This window comes from Vidua macroura, chromosome 1, assembly GCF_024509145.1.
Source record: "Vidua macroura isolate BioBank_ID:100142 chromosome 1, ASM2450914v1, whole genome shotgun sequence".
Classification (NCBI taxonomy): Eukaryota; Metazoa; Chordata; class Aves; order Passeriformes; family Viduidae; genus Vidua; species Vidua macroura.
The window spans coordinates 82,777,983-82,800,255 of NC_071571.1; the positions used below are offsets into that span (position 1 = coordinate 82,777,983).

General features: G+C 37.6%; 1 protein-coding gene across 3 annotated transcripts in view; it reads left to right on the plus strand.

The window, feature by feature from the left end:
• SEMA5A (semaphorin 5A) overlaps nucleotides 1-22,273 on the plus strand; it is a 312,341-nt gene that overhangs the window by 73,498 nt on the left and 216,570 nt on the right. For all 3 annotated transcript variants that reach the window (XM_053986784.1, XM_053986799.1, XM_053986790.1), the window contains one exon: nucleotides 6,755-6,846. The gene's annotated coding sequence lies outside the window, so the exon portion shown is untranslated. The remainder of the gene's footprint in view (nucleotides 1-6,754; nucleotides 6,847-22,273) is intronic.

Genomic DNA, 22,273 nt, shown 5'->3' on the forward strand with positions numbered 1-22,273 from the left:
TTGGAAAATCAGATTACAAATAAATTTTTTCCCTAGTACATAACAAATAAAATTTATAGACTTACCTAGGACTTAATATGATCTCCTGTATTTAAAATGGAATGGATAGGATTTCTTTAAATAATTTTGGAACACTTAGACTAACAAAGTGGATAACCCAGCTTTTGGAATAAACCGACGTGTAAAAACTGGCAGAGTTTTTAAATACTGTACATTGTAATTGCATTTTGTTGGGATATTATTACTTCAGCTGCACAATTATGGGAGCCTGCTGCGTATTAGCAGACACTTTTCCAATTACCTTAGGCTATATGCACTGAGTTGGATTTTCTTCTTCAGACTATCATCTTGGATTCTCCCAGACTACATACCACTGCTTTTTTTTTTTTCTTTCTCTGTAGCAATGCATGCTGTAAGCAGTAATGAGTGTAATACTTTCTGCATTGTTAGGTGGTGAACATTATCAGCAGCTGCAATATTCAGCTTAGCCTTTTTGTTATTATTTGGCATCTGCAGTACCTACATGAATCTGTTCAGTCCTGTTTCTCCAGAAGGCAGCTGGGCTCTCTGACTGAGAGAACACAAAACTGTAATTTGCCACTACCCTCAGGAGTTCAGTCTTAATTGGAGCTGTGGTGTTTCCAGTGCATTTCACTGAGATGTATGAAAACTTGCATTTCATTTAAAGAACGTAGGTTATATTAAAAGATGTCTTCACATTTTATAATGGTGAAATGGGGTCAGATCAGAGTTCTCCAAGATACACCACAGATCAGTTCCTGAGTGAGAGCTTTAATCCAGGTCTAATAACCCCAAACTTCATCCTTGGTCTGCTACCAAGCAGATGTCTCTGAATTAATTATGCTACAGAAAACATATCAGCTGGTATCCTTCAGTACAGCAAATGTATTTCGGAATAGTAAATAAAATCTAGGACTTCCCTGGAGCTTGTGAACTTTTTTTTTCTCTAGGATGTGTCTGTCATCTAAACTTCATTTGAATTTTTTAAAAATGGCTCACTGGCTTTTGCCAAAGGTCAGCGAAAACAATGTTTTTATGGTTATATATTTAAAGATGCATTTGCTAAGGACTGATCTTCCATGATACCCGCAGTTTTGGTTTTACCTTTCTTAGCTTACTTGCCACCTTTGCAAAATAAAGGAGCCTTGCACTGGTTAATGAGAGAAAGGAAGCAGCTGTTTCATGCAGACTAAATTACTGGGAATTCAGTTTTGCTTTTTTTCACAAATTTTCATAGATTTTGGAAAACATGATGATCAATGAAATCTAAGATTTACATGCTAGCATCAGCTGCCAGCATGTCACTTAAATCAGATGATCAGTTAAGACATGAAATTACTTGGAGGAATCCCAGAAAAGGAATGATGTTTTATTCCAAGAATACTTATGCTCCTGTCAGGGTGGGTGGAGTGATGCTGAGAAAATGGTAGAAGAGGTAGAAGCAGTACAGTGTTGCATACTGGGGAAGAAAGGAGATTTCTTGAGAAGACCATTGCATGGTATCCTTCTGCAGCATTAAAATGCATATGCACAAAAACAAACACACAAAACCAAACCAAAATGAACAGAAGAACTCCAAACCAAACACAATACATCTATTGAGTTTCATCTTAAGGACACTCAAAAATGCTAGAAACATTTATTTTTATCTAAGTATTTATCTAAGTATTGTAGAGATACACACAGAAAAAAAAATTGTATACATATGCTACAGTGTTCAATAATTCTTTTTTTTTGACTTGTATTATGAAGTTGATTTCTCTGGTCATGACAGTCTTAGGCTTTTGTGTCCTCAGTACTAACACTATTTGGCTGAAAGGTACTAAAAGGTGTTATTCTTGTCAGTATCCTGGAACTGGAAAAGTCTGCCTGGATAATCAAACCAGTGAATTTCAGGTTCAGAAAAGCATGTAAAAGTTTGGAGACATGTAGGCAGCAAATTCCAGTGGCAACAGAGCACTATAGACTTCAGTAAAAGACCAGAGAAGCACAAGGATAAATGGTATCACACTCAAGAATAAAGATTTTCAGAAGTTTTGCTGTCAAACTCAAGGAGATAAGAGTTGTATCAGAAGTGATTTATTTTGAATAAAATTACTCAGTTGTGTAATTTGCAGAAAGTTGGATAAAGGCCATGTTTTCCCTGCTCTTTGAAGTCTTCATGAAAAACATGACTTCAGTGGGAGCAAGACCACAGTAATTTATTTTATTACTGTTTTTCTCCATCTCTACTATTTTAAACAAGGTAATACTGTTTGTTCTGTCAGCAGTCTTAATAATGTATTATACTTTAAAAATGACTATTTTGGGATCATGGTGGAGTTTTTGGAAGAAGTAAGTGCTGCTGCTCTTGGACTATAAATCTGTGGTGGTTAGTTAAAAGGCTAAATGAACATTAACAGGTCCAGTCACTTTGACCTCAATGGAGTTAAAACAAGTAGCAGGGCAGGTTCAGTGGCTTTAAATGAGTTGTTATTATTAGTCAAATTCCTGCAAAACCAGATAAATGTTATGTCATTCTGTTTTGTAATCTTCATCCAGAGAACTCTGGCTGACTGGTGACTTCACATATTCTGGTCTGTGCTTTCCTGCTAGCAGTATGTTTCCTGTCCTGGCACTTGAGTCTCTGCATTTCTTCTATTTTGGTCTAAAGGAGTCTGTTCTGGTTATTTTGACTTTACCATGCCTATGGAGTCAGCCTGACAAACTCAGGATGAATCAGATCTACTGCTTATGTGATTTACATGTGCCTCTGTGTGTGTGCACATGTCCACAGCTGTTCATGCCTGGGAGCTTGTGCTCAGCAAGGTGAAAACGAAGCTGGAAGTTAAGAGAGTCCAGGTACTACTCTGCTTCTGCTCTGCAGTGTGTGTTTGCAGGTGTCTGGCTGTTTGGGATGCATTTTTATGGGCTGGTTCTGTGGTCTCAAGCAGTGGTGACTGGGACATGTTCAAGGATGTTATTGAGTTTTCATTTGTTCTGCTTTCCCCCCCCTCAAAAAAAAAAAATTCCCTACATTTATTTTATTTTGGTTTTATTCTGCCCAATATTGTGATTTGGAAAGCATATAAACAAAATGCAGATTTATTTTTTCTTTCATGTTTCTTATGCCTAGATTCTGCTCAATAATTGCCATCTTTCTATGTGCATTCTTTAGTCAAGCAAATAAGTTGGATTTAATGAGATCTTTTTCCTTATGCAAGGACCTCTTCAGCATGAAGAGAGAAAGATAAGTAGTAATATTTGCTAGCATATATCATAAGGAGAAATATTATTGTTTGTAGAAGGTACACAAGGTAGTAGATTGCAGTTGCAACCATTCATCCTTGATTGATTCCTGAAAGTAAGATATATTTGCATAATGCAGGCATGTTTTGGAGAGAGGAAGGAGAATATTTTTATCTTTTTATTCTTACTCTTGTTTTCCTCTCCTTTTCTTAGTTTTGATACATTTTCAGTTTTGACAAGACTTTCTTTCTTGCCAGATATCAACAAAAGCAGAGAATGTGTTCAGTAGTATTTTAATTAGTAAGTGAAGTTTACTTATATTTGTTCAGTTCTCCAGTGCATAGATGGTGAGAACACTGAAGTCTGGAAAAGCCCCATCTACCTGGTGTCCCTAACACTTCTACTTTAGCTTCACTGACATCATCCACAGTCACTTGGAGCAGCTTCCTTAATTCAGGTTGTCAACTTTGTGGAGTAAAAGCCAAGGCTGGCTGGTAAAATGATATGGAGCTGGCATGTTCTTATCCCACTCAGTGTCCTTTTTTGTCTTGCGAGGTGAGCAGGGGTTGTCATTAGGTGCTGTGTGAAGATCCTGAGTGCCTGGGCAAACTCCCAGCTGTCTGGGTGAGGTGAGGCTCTGCTGTGGCACCCTGCCTGAGCAGTGCCGTGCAGCTGCAGCAGAAGTGGGAAGCCTCGGCGTGCAGACGAGCCATGGTGTCTAGACATGCTGTGATTGTTTCTTTCCTCAGTTCCATGTGGAACCAAATATCTTTTCAGGTGTAGCAGACAGATGTGGGCACAGTGCCTGCACCCATGCAACAGCAAAAGTGGAAACTGTGTGTGTGCTCCCCGTGGTGCCACCACCACATTCAGTCACACTGCTTGCTCATACCAGTGACTTTTGTACCGTATCCTATCAGCAGCAGGAACCAGCTCTCCCATGTGTTTTGCTTTAAATCTTGTGATGATTTCTTGAAACCTTCCTTCCACTAGTATACATCCATGTCTATTTTTATGCGTTTGCAAAAGTCTCCTTGCTGCCCCATCCTTTTAAATTAGTGGGCTCCTGTGTTTGTCATAGAGAGTAGGTACAAACAGCTGTTTGGAAAGTGAGTTTGTCTGTTGCTTTTCCTGACCATTTTCATAGAAGTTTTTGTATTCTACTGAAACTGATCATCCATTCCAGTAGTCATTTTGAAAGGAAAGAGTGGGAGACAGAGGCATGAAGCAAAGCCACTCTAGCTTTTTTATTTTAGCAACTGATGCTAAACCAAAGTAAAAGTAAACTAAAACATGATTGCATACGTTCCAGTAAAATAATTGATGGGTTTTTTTGCAGTTAGACTTCTAATTTTGGTGGCTTTATTTACAGTTTCTGTAAGACTGGTTTGGTGTGGGCTGTGTAGACTGAGTTAGCCTAATTTTAGCTTAAATTAGTGAATACTCAGGGTAGTTTCTGGTGTAATCCTATCCACAGCATGTACTGTATTGTGCTTGATGAGAATGCCACCACAGTCACAGGAGTAGCAGAGCTGCCACATGAAGAAGTGTAAGGGAAGCAAGACCTGAATCTGTAGAAATCTTTTACGAATAAGTTTTTTGTGTGCATGCATGTTTTCCCTAAATCTGGGAAAGATGCTTCTTTCCAGTTTTGTTTAGGTAATTATTAAGATTAGAATAAAAGTAATATTACTCAAGCTTTTATTTTGAGCAAAATCTGATACACTTATGTAGAAATAAGAATCATGAAATGAGTGGTGGGGGAGCAGTGGGCAGGTTCAAGAGCTTATTGAAAGCACTAGTAGTGTTCGGCTTGTTTAGGAAAAGTGAGGTATACAGTCTTCTTCATCATGTTTCAAAGTCTAATAATTCAGCTGCTCATTCTGGTGTAGTGAGTGCATACATAAATCACTAGCACAGTGCATCTTGGAGATGGGTTGCTTGTAGTTGTCTGTAGAACTTACTGCATGTTATAATTAATTACTTGACAGACTGAATGTCTCAGAGTAGTTTGTCATCAACATGCGGGTAGTGACGGGTAGTTTGAGTGCTGAGGTGTTTGAGTATTCTCTGGTACTTAGTAGTATAAAAAGCAGAATTTGGTCCTCTTCCAAGTTTTAAATTTGTCCTTGCCTTTCTGAAAAGTGGGAGGCAAAAAAAAGGTGATGCAATGTCTTGTTGAAAATATAAGCTTCTCCTACCACCTTGGACTGTGAAATTGAAAGTGACTTTCTATCCTTTAGCTTTGCTTGATCCCTATGCCTTGGAGAACACCATCTAAATCTGCTTTTGGCAACTTCTAGAGCAGAGTTTGACATCACTGAATTTCGTGGAGGGGTGTGTATATGTGCACATATGATATAAACAATATGATATAAATTCTTAATTTAGGATAAAATATGTAAATTATAATCTGAAGTACTTGATGATAGGGAGGATGGGATTCTTGAGAAATTTTGATGTGGTAAACATAAATCTGAATCTTTGTTGGCCAACCTGGAGAGTTCTTCTTGCTCCTATGACATTTCTAAACATTTCTATGGTTATGCATTTGGCAGACTTCCCGAGACTTTCATAGGTCAGGAAAGCATTGGGAAAAATTCACAAACACTTCCAGTCATCTAGTACAGTCATTCAATGTAAGTGAGTAAACAGAGTGGAACAATGACTCCTTTTTTTGCCTCATGTCTCTGTTTAGGTTCAAGGGTGAGCTGTTGATTGCTGGTGTATTTGTTCTATTCTGTAGACGTTCACAATCTGGGAAACAAATGCTTTAATTGGACAGAGTACTACTGTTTTTTCTTGTGAAGTGCCTTTTTCTTGAGGTGTTGAGAGCAGGAAACTGCTATGTGATTCCTGTCTTGCTGTTTCAAGTAGAGATAGCATTTGATTGATTAGCAGTACTTTCTTTGTTTCAATAAATAAAAAAGCAAGATAATTTTTTGAATATTTATGTTGTATTTGTTATTCCTACAAGACGGGTTAATGTCTTGAAATGTGCTTAATGATACATCTCTCTCAAATGCCTTTTGTACTGTTTTGAGATATTAGAGGGTAACAGTGTTTTTCTCTTGAACTTTATGTTTTATGGAAAGGTGGAAGAATACTGAAGTCTTACTCACCTGAATTTTGTTATGGATTTTACTCAGGGACAGATTTAAGTCCATGTATTAGACATGTTTAATTTAGTGGTGTTAAGGCACCAAGGCAAAATTTTGTAGTAAGGATTTTTCTCAAATTCATGTCTCATGGATTTTGATAATTCTGCAGTAAGTATTCCTCTTCTGATTCTCATCCCAAACTGCCAGATATTTTAAAACATGCTTATTTTTTTTCTATCTCTGTCCGTTTGATTCTTGTTCACACTGTGTAGTTAAAGTGCCTTACATTTCTAATTTATTAACTTGAGAGACATGTTTTATGTCTACAATAAATGTCTGAGAACTGCTGATGAGCTGCCTCCTCAGTACCTATTATCTCTCTTCTGTGTTTCCTTAACTCCTAGGAGCCTGTAAGGTAGACCCAGGACCCCACTTTGGCTCTGCACAAACGCTGAACAGAGGCAGTACATGATTACAGAGGGATGGTGACTAAAAGGTGGGTAAGAGACTGTGTTTTGTTCAGTAAGTAGATGATAATGTCATGGAGAGATGATACCTGGAAAAAAGACTTGTGATGTGACTTTGTAGACCATTACAGTTGTTCTGCCTTTCTCTTTTCCCTAAGGTAAGGAAATTCAACAAATGGAAATGGGAGGAATGAAAGAAAAAGAACCTGCAATTCTCCTCTCTTCTTCCTGTCTTAAATTATGCTCAACCTCAAAAAGGGAAATTATGTAAAAAAGGGGATGTTTGTTTACAGTGACACTGAAAGAGTAACTGAAAGAGTAACTTGTTTGAAGGTGACTATTTCAAGGTGCTCTTTTGGAGGCTCCACACAAACACTTACCATCAGTCTAAAAGCATCTTAGGAAAAGGAAGCCTGTATAGCTAAATGACCAGGTAGAGGACTATTAAAAGCAAGAGGACATCTTAAAAAAAGCTGTGTCTGTGTTCAAAGAAGGAAATAAAACCAAAACATTCCCCTATCAGGCTAAACAGAGAGTTAATGAATGCTTTTTTCAACCACACCAAGAGCAGGACACCAGCTGGAGATTCTGTGTGGCCTGTGTATAATGACTCTGACAGGAACAATCCAAGCCATGGCAGAAAATGGAGTAATTCTTGTGTGTATGTACTCACCACTGAAAAGTCTGGAGTGGTTCCTGGTTTGGAAACCTTCTTGTGGGAGTTTTAGGAGATTGCCTTTCTGGAGCAAATTTAATGTTCTCAATTTAACAGGTCCAGATGTAGTTTACTCAGTTGTTTTAGGAATGGTAGAGTGAAATAGACCAGCTACTGACTGTGGCATGCAGCCCCCTTGCTTTTAAGTGTCTCACCAGCTAAGTACTTGAAGATATCTAATTTCATCCCATATTTCAGAAAGCTTTCATGTGGACTCAGGGAGTCTAAAAACCAGTGAGTCTCCTGTTTAAACTGAGTGGATTAATTAAAAAATTAGATTAGTATCTCTGTTTTAGAGAGAACATTGAGAATGACAGTGGAGATACTGATAAAGGATTGATTTCTTTGAATAAAAGCCTGATTAAGAGGATGTCTGAGACCTGGTGAAGTGGTTAATATTAGCCTTCAACTGCTTGAAGGATGTTCACAAAGATGATGGAGCCAATGTTCCCAGTTGTGGCAAACCAATAACAAGAGGTTAACGTACACAGATTGCAAATTGAAATGTTCTGATTGGACATTGTAGGTAAATCTTTTTCCGTAGGAGTGTAGTGCAGCACTAAATAAAACATGGGTTTGTGGTGGGGGTGGCACCTCTCCTAGCGGAGCTTTCAAGTCTTAGTTGTACAGTGCTATGGCTGACCTGATCTTCTGTGGCTTTTAATGGCTAGCCAGACTGTCTGACTGGAGGACTCCCAGAGATCTTATCTAGCCAGTGTTTTTGTGATTTGAAGTCAAATCACAGAAATGGCCTGTGGTCTTTGAAGGAGACAACTGGCATGCAGGTGAAAGACATCATTGGATGTATTGTTCTACTTAAATTATGAAAATTTATTTTATATTCAAAGTTCTCTTGAAAATTTTTTTAAGGAACTAAACAGGCACAATTTAAGGAGGAGGACTGCAAACTGTGTTAATAATTGTTTAAATGGTAAGGAAAAAGGTTCAGGGGAAAAGTGTGTTGGAAATCACCAGTGGATTCCCATAGATAGCTCTGTGAGTACCTGGGGGTATTTTCATATTCATAAGTGACTTGGGACAAAAGTGTGGTGACAAGGTTTATTTCTAAAACTAAGTTTTACAGGACAAAAGAAGGTAAACAAGAAGGGGGCAGACTGAAACAAACACAAAAGAACTGTATAAAACCAAATGGCCATTAAAATGATGGAAGAAATTCAGGATCAGTAATGTTAAAGTATTTTGAGTTAGCTTGAGGTCTTGGGACTATAAGCAGCAATTTATTGAAAAAATCAGCTCTATATTTTAGTAGCAATCAGGAAGAAAATTTATATCAGGAATTGCTCTGAGAGGAGAGAAATTGCAATATTAGACCACTTTCTAAATCTGTAAAGTGTTTGTGTCTTAAAGATGGTGTGCTGTCCTGGTCTCCTCATCTCAGAACAAGTGGAGTAGAACAGGAAAAGTTTCAGAGAAAGGCAACAAAAATGAAGAAGGGTAGCAGAATGCAGAAGACATCCATGGAGCAGCATCCATGCAAGAACAACTAACTAGATGAGAGTTTCCAGACTGGAAAGGAGAGAATGGCCAGGTGGTAATGCTAGGTGTTTATAAAATTATAGGAGCTCTGAGGTGAGTGGATTGGAAATGAATACTCAGTGCCACCTAATTTTGTATTAGAAGAGAGATGAGGTGAAACAGGCAGGAAACAGTTTTAAAAGCTAGGAAAAGAAGTGTTTTGTTTTGTTTTGGGTTTTTTTTTTTTTTTTTTTTTTTTTTTGCATAGTGTGTAAGTTCTGGAATTCCTTGCTACAGCATGCTGCATATGCTGCACGGGTATAAAGAGCTTCTGAACAAATATGGAAAATGAGGTGGTGGAAGAAAAAAAAAAAAGGAGTTGATAAACAAAGGTACTACCCCTGGGTAAGAAAGATACTGAGCTGCAAATTATAGAAAGTATGAAGTGTTCTGGGGAGAGTGGAAGAGAATTCTTCTGTGTGGCTGCTCTAAACATCTGCTCTTAGCTGCTTCTAAAGACAGAGTAGTAGGTCAGGCTGGGTGTTTTGTCTGAGTTGGTTTTGTCATTTCAGTTGGGCCAAACAGCCAGCCTGACCCACTGTGGTGGTTCTTCAATGCTACTTTATAAACAGTAAGGTTGCAGGGTGCAGTCCCAGAAGAGGACTCTGTTACTAACACTATGTTAAAAAATGCTAAGCTGTTATGTAATTTGAGGTCTCCCACAGAGCTTGGAGCCTTTTCCCTCATTGTAAGATAAATGCTTTTAATCTTATTTTGGCACTTGATAAATTACAATTAAATTTGTTTTAATATGTTCAAGCTGTTTCTTTGAGAGTTCAATTCTTAGTCCAAAAATCCCAGTTTTCTGTTTACCCTATTTTGTGTACAGTCTGTAGTGCTTGTCAGGGAGTGAGGAATTAATTACCAGAACACCTTTTCTCAATCTGTGAGTTCTAGTGACACCCATTTTGGTGTAGAGGCAGCAGACTTCAAGGGGAGAGATAAGATGAAATGGCAAAGCCTAAAGGAAGTACAAAGAGAATGAGAATACACTGATAAATTTGGAGATACTTTTGTGCTTGCGAATTAGCTTGAGAAGCAAAGTGTTGGAGTTATATTATCATGATCAAAGGGGAAAGGCTACAAGTGACAGCGTTTCATAAGGATAGCAGTTGAAATGGCTGGAACAGATAAGGTTACTGGGAGGAAGATGGTCATGGGAGAAGATCAGAGGAAAATAGGTAAATTGATCTTGAGGAATTGAATAAAGAGATGTAAACAAGGTTGAGGAACTACTGAATAAAGTTCTGAAGACTTAACAGAATTTTAGGAGCTTAGAGAGAAGCGGATACTTGGAATGAAAACAGCAGTATGCTTGGTTTTCCATCAGTGCTTTATGCATGTGAGATGGATGGATATCCATGTAAGTATTAAAGAGTATTCCAACTTCCTGTACCAGTATGTGTACTTCCTCTGGGAAGCTTTCCAAGGGAACTTGAAATAAAAAAAAAATCTGAAGGGGAAGATTTTTTTTTCATTAGGTCAGAGAGGTTAGTCGCTCTTGGCAAAAATGTATTTTGTTAAAACAGTAGCAAAAATGAATCTAAAGAAGCTGAAATGGAGTCTGAGAATTTCTAAGTAACATGGCCAAGACTTGCAAAGACAGAAATTATACGAAAATTTCAAATAGTAATGTGCAGTCCTGAGGAAAGAGCATTTTTCTTACAGGAAGAGGGGATACAAGGGTGTGGGTTTAGATATGGATAGATGGGAATTGCAGAATAAGAGCAGTTAAAAAGGAAAGAAGAAGAACTATATAACATAAGTCATTACTAATTTAAAGTAATGCTTAGGTCAGCCATTTCTCCTAATTCTTTGACCTCATCCATTTATGAAGAAAAGTTCTTCTTGGGCTTCTGGCTCTTCTGGTGACTTCCTTGTGGCACTGTGTGTGTAGTGATGAGGGTTTCCCTTTGTGCAGGACATGTGGAATTTTAACAAATGAAACATAACAATGAAAAGCTCATTAGTAGTAGTTGTTCTTTGTTACAAGGAACCTGCATTGTTTCAAAGCAGCAGTAGCAATTTCAGAATCAAAGGAGCTTCATTCTCTTTCTGAAACTTTGTGCCTGGTGTGTAACATAACTGCAGATCACTGAGCTGCAAACAGCTTTGTACTGAAGTGATGAATTGTGCTGTGCTTGAATCTGCATATGAGGTGAAGAAGGATCAGGGAGGGATGGATGAGGTCATTGTGCCTAATGGAAGACTGCTTGTTTCTTGCTGCAGAGAATGAGACTCTTCCCATTAAAGCCAGTTAAATCTCTGAGATTAATGGCATCTAGAAGCAGGGTTTTAACACCGTGTGTGAAACTAAATGGTGTTTGATTTATAATTTTAATCTCTCTGTTTTTTTCTTATGCTTAAAATTCTAGTTAGGGGTAAAGTTCAGCTTCCCCCCTCACTGGCACAACTGCCCTCCTTCAGGACACACTCCTTGCTACTAGATAGAGATGCTACTTTTAATTATTCCAGATAGCTCTTATTTGCCTAAAGTGTCATGGGATGCTTTCTCTTGTTGTGATGATTGAAAATGTCATAAGAATTTGTAGAAAGGGGCACTGTTTTGAGACCTTTTGAGCTGATTCTGTTGATCCATGTTTGGTGGATTTATATTTTTTTTTCCACATGACAGAGATTTTTATACTTGCAGTGTGTGCATTAAAATACGTATAATCTGTTTGCTCTGGAAGCCCTTTTGGCAACACTGCTGAAGCAGTTTGAATTATTTTTCACTCGGATTCAGATTGTATCTTTATAAAATGTGGTGAAATCCAGTGCTGGAAAACATGCAAGATTGACAGCCCTGGAAATTGAAATCCCTCTTAATCCATGTACTAGCTAGCACAGCCTAGCTGGAGCAGACTCTCTATCTTGGCAGCACGACTCATGCTTAACCTGATGAGATGACCTCTGTTTCAATTATTTATTGTTTACAGAGCACTGAAGGTTTGCAAAGATTTTTCACAGTAAAAGCAACGTGTTTCAATTTCTCTTTTCAACATCTTTCTATATGATGTGTTTATTACAGTATAAATGCCAGTTTGTGTCTTTTAAAAAAAGCAGAGCTGTGAACTCTGTCCTGAATTTCTTCTATAAAAGAAGTGTACGGTTGTATTATTAGTTGTAGCAATTGGTAGGGCTGTAGTGAAAGAAACAGAATGCTTCATGGTGACATTAGCAATTTAGGATTTCTGCTAGATTGCTCAGCAACTGTCTCATCAGCATCATGGTGAAAGTGGCATGTAACAGGAGAAAGAGTTGGCCATGTATGAAAGGACAGGGGGAATTCGTTCCTGTATCCAAAGTGTGCACCTCAGAGAGAGTCCCATCCTTTCTCTGGGGGGAAGCATGGTGGGGTAGAGCATAGCAACCACATCATGCTAGGAAGTTTGGTATTACTCTTTGGCAAGTTGAGTATCATTCTCATGTTAAATGTCTGTCTTCTCAAGTTACACCTTTCCTAACACTACCAGAAATTGCCAATTTTTACTTGGCCAGATGCATACAATATTTGCAAGTTTCCTTGTTTGATGTGGTTTTGGTGTGGAGTTTTTTGTGTCTCCAGTCCCTTTTCTTTTTGACCCTCTCTAGATCAAATCCTGCATTTATTATTGCATAAAGTACCCAGTGGAAAGGCATTTCATCCTCAGCATTTTCCCTCTGGGCTCTTTATTTTGAATTCCAATAGATTCTGTAGACCCTTCTCATACCTGTGATATTTGTATCTGTTTGCACCACTGCTGTATAAAGTGTCATTTTTATGCTCTGACTTTTCAACACCACACCCACAGCAAAAGGGAAGGTTTTATTTGTAAAATATTTTATTGTACTTGTGTTTTACCTTGTCATTAGTAGACACCATTTCCAAGAATTCCTTTTCGCTTGTTTGTTTAGTTTTTTTTGTTTTGGTATTCCTTCAAGAGCTTTGATCTTGGACTGTTGTCCTGGAAGTATATTTAACAACATGTCTTTCTGTAGCAATACGCAAATGACATCAATGCAGAGACTTAGTAAATAAAGGAGAAAGACTGTAACTGCAAAAAGGCTTACAGTAGAAGAGAAGAGATGGAGACTGTGAAAGTTTAATATTGTAAGAGCATTTTTAGTATCACTGTCAGGTGAAGAAAAGAAATAAAAGCAAATGCAGGAAAGGAAAGGTAGTGTTTTAGCATTTTATTGGTGTTTACATGAATAACCGTCCTCTGCTGATGATAGCATGTTTTGGTTACCTTAAAAAGGAGAGGAACTGAGCTCTACATAGACTAGGAGGATGAGGGTGAATGGACATAGGGGAGCACAAAAATGGGTACAGGCCCTACTGTATGCATTTTGGGGGTGTGTATATATAATATATATTTTTTGTTGTCTCGGGCAGCACTAAGGATCTTGGAGACTGCACATCATCCAGCCTTGGCATAAAATGAAGGAGCGGTCAGGAAGTTACCCTTTAAGCAGCTGTGGGAGTTCTAGAAAGATTGAATACAAACCAACCAGCCCAAGAAAGCTGAATCTGTGCCTTTACTGTTAGTAAAATCTAAGCCAAGATGCAATCATCCTATGTGTTTCTATTCAGGGGCTGAAGGTGACCTTGACACATTTGGTGTCTGAAGTGTAGATTCCTCAAAAGGAGCAGTCAGAGCTATGTTTCAGTGTATACAATCTGTGCATACATACTGTATGCTTATAAGATTCCAAAGTGATAAATGAAAAATGATGGCTACAAAGCTACCAAAGTGATTTTGTATATGATGGAGACATCAGTGACACTTCATGTAATTTAGTCTTTGACTTATGAAAGCTGTCAGCCACTGAGAAACCATTGGGATAGATGTCACTAAAGAAATCGAATTTTCACAACATAGTTAGGTTTTTGGGTTTTTCTAATGGAACAGATTTTTTTCCTGAAAGCTTATAAATGGAAATAATTAAAAAAAGCATTATCATTAAGAATTAGATAATACATGGAAATCAAAGTAATCTAAATAAAATAAGAGGATTTTTCAGACTGGGAAAAAATAGGGTATATTTATTTTATTATTTTTGAGACACAAATACACAGAGCAGCACAGTGCTCTTATGCTCTGAAGAAAACCCACAAGAGGCTTTCCTTTATTGAAACAAGTATGTCAAGAGCCATTCATTCCTCATTTAACTTTAGGCTATTTGACATCTCCTTATTTGTTGTTTGACATCTTCATTGAGAGCATTACACCAGATAGTATATGATTTCTGTTGTGTCAAGTTTTGCTACTTTTAAACAGACTTAAAAATAGAACTTAAATTTTTAACTGTTGTGTTGGAGGAAGAAAATAAAGTTTTTCTCTCTTTTTTTTCTTTTTTTTTTTTTTTTTTTTTTTTTTTTTTGGTGCTGTGATACATTTTAGGATCTAGTAAAAAATAAGCAAGTTTTATTGACAAGGTGAAGGCATGTGCAGGGATGTTCCTCATATGTGTGAAACCTCTGTATGTGAATACATGGGATCTTGAGTATAAACATTGTAGTAATAAAGAATTTGGCCTTTTGTTTTGCAAACTCTGATGGTTTGGATATTTTAGTTATAGAATGGTCTTTGAAAATCTTTGTACCTTCCATTGTTTTTAATTTTACCTGATTTATTTCAGGAAAGGATTTATTAACTTGATATTTCACAGAAACTTTAAAATATCTGTATCTTCAACTTTTAGTGAGTAACTAAAAACAGGTGAACTTTCAGAAAAATCAAACAGAAACAAATTTTTTTCCTTCTGGCTTCTTATTCCAGTATTCTAATAGCTTTGTCAGGGTTCCTATGTTTCTGATTAACATCTTTAGAAGACAGAACTGATGCAGAGGGGAGCTGTCTGATTTTTCTGTTGCAGTTCAGTTCTGAATCAGATCTGTATGCAAGATCTGATACAGAAGAGTGTCATTTGGATTGGTGGAACCCCCTTTGCTTATAGTCATGGGAGTGAATCATGGCATTAGAGGAAACATTAAACACAGCTTTCAAGTGTGTGTTAAATCTTTGTAAGTATGTGGTAAAAATCTTGTTGATCTATAAATTATATAATTCATCGTCTTTGCAGTGATAATGTTAAAGGGCAACAAAGTGAGGTAGCAGCCCACTTGCCCCTTATGCAGTCTGCTCTGGTGGGAGGTGTCTCTGCCTATGGGACTCCATGACCAGGGTTGGACCTAGATGATCTTTAAGGTCACTTTTAACCCAGACTATTCTGTCATTATCTGATACTAACTGTGTATTATCTGTACTAATTTGCATAATCAGTGCAGACTGAACGGTTTGATGGTTCAGGCCACTTATCCTATTGGATACTCTATTGCTTTTCCACCTAGTGAGAGAATCCAGAAGCTTGGTGAGATACCTGTGTGTTTTGAATGCTGATCTTGATAGAAAAGCTACACATAAATGAATAGGTGGGGAACAGAAGTGTTCTCTAGCAGAGATGTGGGATGGGAGCTCTGAACTGCATTACCTCTCCTTGTCCTTCATATCAGTCTCCTAAACCTTGCCGTCACTGAAGCCATTGCTGTGAAGGCGGAATATATTGGTTATTGACAGAAAGAAACAAATCAAAAGCTGGTAATTAGGTGGGAGTTGAGAGGAGTTGGGAGTCTGAAATGCATTTGCAGATGGGGCCACAGGGCTGAGTCTACTTGCCATAAAAGTTGTGCTCTCCTCCACTGTATTTTGGTTGTCTTAGCCATGACCACCCTGCATTTGCTGAGAAGTGTTTATTTAATACCCAGTGCCCTTTAAAACCGTACCAAAGAACTCTGGACTGAACCCACTGCAAGAAGATGAAGTTGCCTTTATTATCTAACTGAAGCTGGCTATCACAATAGTAATTCCATGACACTTTGGAGCTCATCCAGCAGTTCTTTAAGGTAGTAACTGCTTTAATATAATCTTTATTTTGGAAGTTTGCCTAGTATTAATGTGCAGAATACCCACTAATAGGTTTGTTTTAACAGTAAAATTTTGTCCTTTAGATTGCTGATTCATATTTAAAATGTATTATATTAAGTTTCTATGAAAGCTAAATACCAGGTACTTTTATATAGTACTTTTATATAGTAATACACTATGTCAAGTACTTTTATATAGTAATACACTGAATGAGAGAGAACTGTTTTAAGTTGAATATAATTTTTTTAAAAAAACCCAGCTATTTGAAGTTGCTGTATCACTGCCTTCCTTCTGGTTTCTCTTTACATCCATGTACAAATTTTGGCACGTTTTTTAGTACAGTTTACAAATATAAAAAAGTATGTCCAGATGGCTACAGCAATAATCTGTGATGCGATGATCTTCTTTTTTAATTATTCAACACAAGTGACTCCAATCTGTGTTGCCTTTTCCCAATTTATATGGAATGCAACAGCTAAGTTTGCATTACTATTGCCTCTTTTTTACCTGCTTCAATTAACTTTGCCTTTGTTTGAAACTACTTTTTGTACATCTTCCAGATTTGACAAAAATTTTTCATCCAACTCTAACCTTAATCTTCCTCATCCTCTACTCACGTGATATGACTTCTTTCTTCCCAGCTTGTTTTTCCTGTGGTTATCTCAGTGCATTGTCATCTGCTGCACTGCTGCATTGACTTCCTCCCACTCCTGAACTTGTGCTTTTAGTTCAATCAAGCCATATTTCTAAATGGGCTTTTTTGGTGTTTTTTTTAGGTTTTTTGACAGCTATCAAAACACAAGCTTTTGTAATTTAAGAGTATTTTATATGTAGTGAAGTTTCAGCACATAGTTAATGCAGATCTAGTTACAGTTTTACTTGTAGTTGTGACCCTGGTCCCACATAGGTTCCTAATTCTCATTGGTGAAATTTCAAAATTCACTTTCTCTGTGAGTGAAAAGCTTGTATGAAAGCAGTATGGGACTCAGACTGTAGCAGAAAATGGAAACATGGCTGTGCTTGGTCAGAGGGGCATCCAGCCCAGCCTCTGGTCTTAGTCAGGAGCAGACAGCACATGGCTCAGGGAAGAGGGTAAGACCACAGCAAGCAGCTAGTGTGATATTTCCAGAACATTGTTTCCATTTCAGCTCAGAAAGTTCCTGAATTTCATGCTGCAAAATGATAGTTTCTAGATATTTTATAGCTATCAATGGGTCCATTTTCTGAAGGTCTTCCTGACCCCGTTTTGAAACACTGTAATTTTTTAAAATGAACAGGGCCCTGTTGTACAGACTCTGTTTGGAACTGCTATTACTCTCAGCACTTGAAACTGTATTTGTACTACAGAACAGCTTGTGTTCTATGTTGTTGATGGTGTTGACAGTCTGTTGGGCCCCAAGAAAATGTGTTTGGTTTGCCAATAATAGTACCAACTGGAAAAGGAGGAGGCAAGTGTTGTGTAGAGAGAAAAAAGAAGATGAAATGCCGGGCTATATGTGTTGATCTCTTATTTGCTACAGTTTTTCCTTCTCCATTTCCTTTTCCTGCCCTAGCTGACACTTTTGGCCTTTCCTGGATCATTTTCTTTCACTTCATGCCTTTCCCTTATTAAACCTCTTCTGTTTCTTCTTTCAGTTTTCACACTTCTATTTGCAAAAATCATTACCATTTCATTTTTTTCCACTATTTTGTAAAAGAAAAACGTTGCTGGCTTTGTAGTTTGTCTGAGGTGGAGAATCCTTCCCTTTATTGCCTTGTTTCTGATGGCCAGTGTAAAGATTGGAGTTCAGTGGATGTTCCAAGCACTGCATGGGGAAAAACTCTCTCAGACTGGAACAAGGCACTAGATATGAGTGGAAGAAAACTTTAAGTAGGAATCTGTGTCCTGGGAGGATATCAAAAAGGCTGAGGATCTAATGGATAGCTAAGAAAATAGAAGGTATTTCAAAAAAAGTGCTGAGATTTTATTGGAACTTGGGCCTAGTCTGTGCTGATTTGACTTTATTCCTACCCCTAAATTGCCTTTGTTTCTCATCTGCGTGGTCCTACTGGGTTGGCCTGTGCTTGCTCAGGGAGCTGAGATCCACTGGCTTCACACCCCACTGATGAGGCAGAGAAGCCCACAATGTGATAATTGAGTTTTGAGGTGTTGTTACAAACTCCTGACTTCACTCATACCCATACACTCAGTGTTCTTGAAGCAGTGCTTCCTTTGCTGAAATCACAAATGTCAGCTCTATGAGAAGTGCTGGGGAAATAGCTTTGATGACATATTCTTGTTTTATGACTTGTCACCCTTAGCTACAGATATTAGCTGTCTTTTGGCAGAATGTCACTATGAATTCAAGGATTGATTTTTGACTGTGCTAGTCAATGACAGCTGATGGCTGTCTGCCTCTTGCAGAACTTAAAATTTGTGCCACTGCAGAAATGAATGACAGTATTAAAAAAAAGTTGAAGGAACTCAGTAATCATTTTTTAATTGAAGCTGACTCTCACTTTATGCAAATACAAATTAGAATATGCTTCTCTGCTGCATAGTAAAGAGTCTGCATTGCTGGGTCCAGTGATGACACTTGATGGTGTATGGCTGGATTATTTCACTGAAGAAGATCTGTAGCTTCCAGTCTCATCTCAATGTTTAGTGAGGTGATCTTTGAACTATTGCTCTAAAATAATTGTGTATCTGAGTGATATGCACATTGTTTTCCTAAGAGTAGACTGAGTACGGAATGTATTTCAAAGTATTCTATAAAGGTTTTTCTGTATAGGTTTTGGGTTTTTGTGCATTTGACAGGAAACAGGATGCACTACAGTAAAAACAAGTACTTGGGGGATTTTTTTGGTTTTTTTTCTATTTTGAAAGAGCCCTCTTGATGCCTGCTTCTGGCCTCCATCCCTTTTTCCTTCTGAGCTCCAGGGCTTGTTATTAGTGGTGAATTGAGCGCATGCACATTGCCTTAGAATTTAACTAATTTTTTTGGTGGCTGTGGTGACAGAGTCTTTTTAATGTATTCTTTTCTCTAACAATCTTCTTATCAAATGTTTTGCGTCAGTTTGTGGAGTTTGGCTTTAACAAGTGAAGAGGAATTACAGAAAGAGGCACTGAGCTACATTGCAGGGGTATTCATGATGCCTCCTTCCTGGTTTGTCTACATGCTTACTAGTGATACACAACAGTGTGGCCTTTTTATTGGTGAAGAGGAAACAGCAGTTCTCCCCATTTTTCTTGTCACTTGCAGCAGCAAGCGTTCTCTTCTTTCACTAAATTCTAAAAAAGGTACCACTAGCAATATAGTAGAAAAACTAGGTATTTTTTCATAAAATTGTCATGACCACAGATGAAATAATTAGTACTATTTTAAAGTGTGTGCAGTAGCAATATGGGACAACGTCTTTCTTTGTACTCATAACTCTGTTCTAATGAACCCATAGAATGTGCAGTTTGTTTCATTAGTTAAATACTTTTTTTCCCAGGCTTGTGTTAGTGCAAAAAGGTCATCTGAAGTAGTTACTTCACATGAGCAATTTTTTTTCCCAAATCTTTACTGTTTTGCAAAGATGTGGAGCAAAGTGCCCAGGGCAAGTGGAATGAGTCTCCAGCAACAAATTACATGAGCAGCCTCTGCAAGAGTAAACACTGGTGTGCATGTAAAGAAATCCCAGATCTGCTTGTGAATGCCTGTACCCAGAAGCAGTCCTGAAATTGGCATTTTTTAAACATGCCAAACGCTGTTGTTTGTACACTTATATTGACATAGACTCACTTCATCTTTCACTAAAAGTGTAGTTTAAAACTGTTACTTACAGAATTAGCAAAGATAATTATTTGAAAGCATCTTTGCTTTGGAACAGCTGCAGCTAGTGTGGCAACTTTTGCATACGGTGGCTTATTTTGATTGAACAAAGGAAAATGTGGTTTATAATTTAGAGGTAAATTGTACTTCCAACATGGTGTACTTTAACTGATCTAGAAATTTTGACATCCTGATTATTTGACTTTAAATATATGACTTCAGTGCCTGGAGGGACTAGTCTTTAAATGAATCTGCTTGGACCTAGCAGTAGCAGTTACTTGCTTTGCATGCTTAGCTGTGCACACTTTTTCTCTTTAGGAAGAGGTGTCTTTTTTTGGTTCAGCTGAAACAGAAAATCTTGAATTGCTGAGCTTTTTTTTATCAATTACTGTTGTTGGAAAAACCAAAGGCTACATTTGTAAAATAGAATACCTCTGCCTAATGGGCCTCATTCATCTTTATATTTCTTATAGGCAAGCTGGATCAAAACAAAGGGAATGAGGGATAGAGTAAGTGCCCAAGACCCTTTACATACACGAATAAAATAATATATTGAAATAAATTGCATCTTACAGTGCTGCTTATTCTGTTTTCTTTTTCATTTTGCATCTTCAGATTGTTTTACAAACTTGTAAAATGGAATTTGTTGAAAGTCTGAATAAAGGCCTCTGATAGAAAAGTTGTGCAAATAACAGGTCAATGTGCAAATATTTGGCAATAGTTAAAAAGCTGGTCAGTGTCACTATTTGGATATCTGTTTTGAAGAGTTTTGACCTGACCATTATTATCATTGTTGAGAGAGATTTCTGTATGGAAATTATACAGAAATCAAGGAAACTGGCTGAATCTTTTCATGTTTAGGGTTCTCTTGGATTTGTCTTGTCTTGTCATATTGCTTCAGGCTAGCTATCCTTTCTTAGCATGAAAGGTGCACAGTCAGTAGAGAGAGGGGGTGATTTCAGGAAAGATTACTTTGTCTGCTTCAAGCCTTCTGACTTGTTGCAGTGCCTCAGGTCAGTGTAGTGTGCTTCCACAGGCTCACTCTTACAGCTGCAGTCTTGGGCAGCGATGGACCTGGTGCAGTGGTCCTTACTCAGGGATGCACAGAAGGGAGCAATCTAGCCCGTACAAGGTTGGAAAAAGGTTCGGTTTTGAAGTCTTTTCTAAGGTGTCTGTTCATTGCTTTATGCTGTGGGTATATGTTGAAGGTGTGTGTTTCTTGGGAGGGGGTTTAACTGTATTTTTTGCAAGGTTTGGGATTGTATGGGTTTTTTGGTTCTTGGGGGAAGTTTTGTTCGGTTGGTTTTCCTTGTTTTTTTTTTGTGTATCCTTAAAAAATACATTTTTTATTTTTTACTCTAGCAGTGTATTAAGTGCAGTCTCCAGACTTCTTTCTCCTTCCATGCATACACTAGTGTAGTGAAATGGGTAGAAACTTAAAGAACTTGTGATGAGGTTTCTATCTATTGCCTTGATTTACTGTTCTTCTGTCAGTTAGGGCCTCTGAAGATTCTCCTCTGAGCTGTTGCAAGTAAGCTTCTCTTCGCAGTTCCCTACAATAATATATTTAAATTAATACATCAAAAATCATTAATAGACTTAAATTAATAGAATAGTGCAATATACACAAACACCTAGAGGTTGAGGTAGAGAGAAGTTTAGGCTGTTACTGTTTTTTTCTGAGATACATGGTCAGAAGTGTATTCACACCTTTTTTTTTTTTTCCTCCTCCTTTATCCTTGTTTTTGGATATTCTAAATGAGAGAGTTTCCTGACTCAGTTTTTGCCATGTGAGATACATGCAGTGAGAGGAAGAGTTCAGCTAGTAAGAAAAAAAGTCCTTGGTCCCAAAATTCTTCCACAGCATGACTATAGCATGCAAACAACTGTGTCAGAGACCACCTATGGCATGTAAGTAGTCAGTCATGATAGAGAATGCTGTTTGGATTTAGAGGCCAAGGAAAAGTGGTGTTGTGAAGGAATCTTTGTTTCTGCTGTTGAGTTTTGTTCACAGGGGACAGGTGGGAGAAGTCCTCTTGATACCTGCAGGGTACAAGATATCAGACCTGTTAACATTTACATCTTAGACCTTACTAATACCACTATTAGTCCCATGAAATTAAGTATCCTTTTTGTAATGGAAACCAAGGCATCCATTCCTATGTGCGTATTTAATATTTGGATGAAGGGTGGTGGTCTTTTTCTTTCTTTCTGGAGAAAGAGGATTATCTTTTTGCAGTGTTTGCTGAGTTGAGCTGGTTTTTTTGAAACTTGGCTGGGATATGGAAGCCTGGTTTTGTAAAGACCATGGGCTTCATTTACAGCCAGAGAGACAAAGAAAGCTGTGATTTCAGTACAATTGTTTCATGTTGTTCATGTTTATTTTCTTTCCATTATATTCACACATTTATGAGTATTTCTGAAACTTTCAAAATTAAAAGTAATAAAGTTTTTTTTTTGTTTGTTTGGTTTTTTTTTTTTTTGTTTTGTTTTTTTT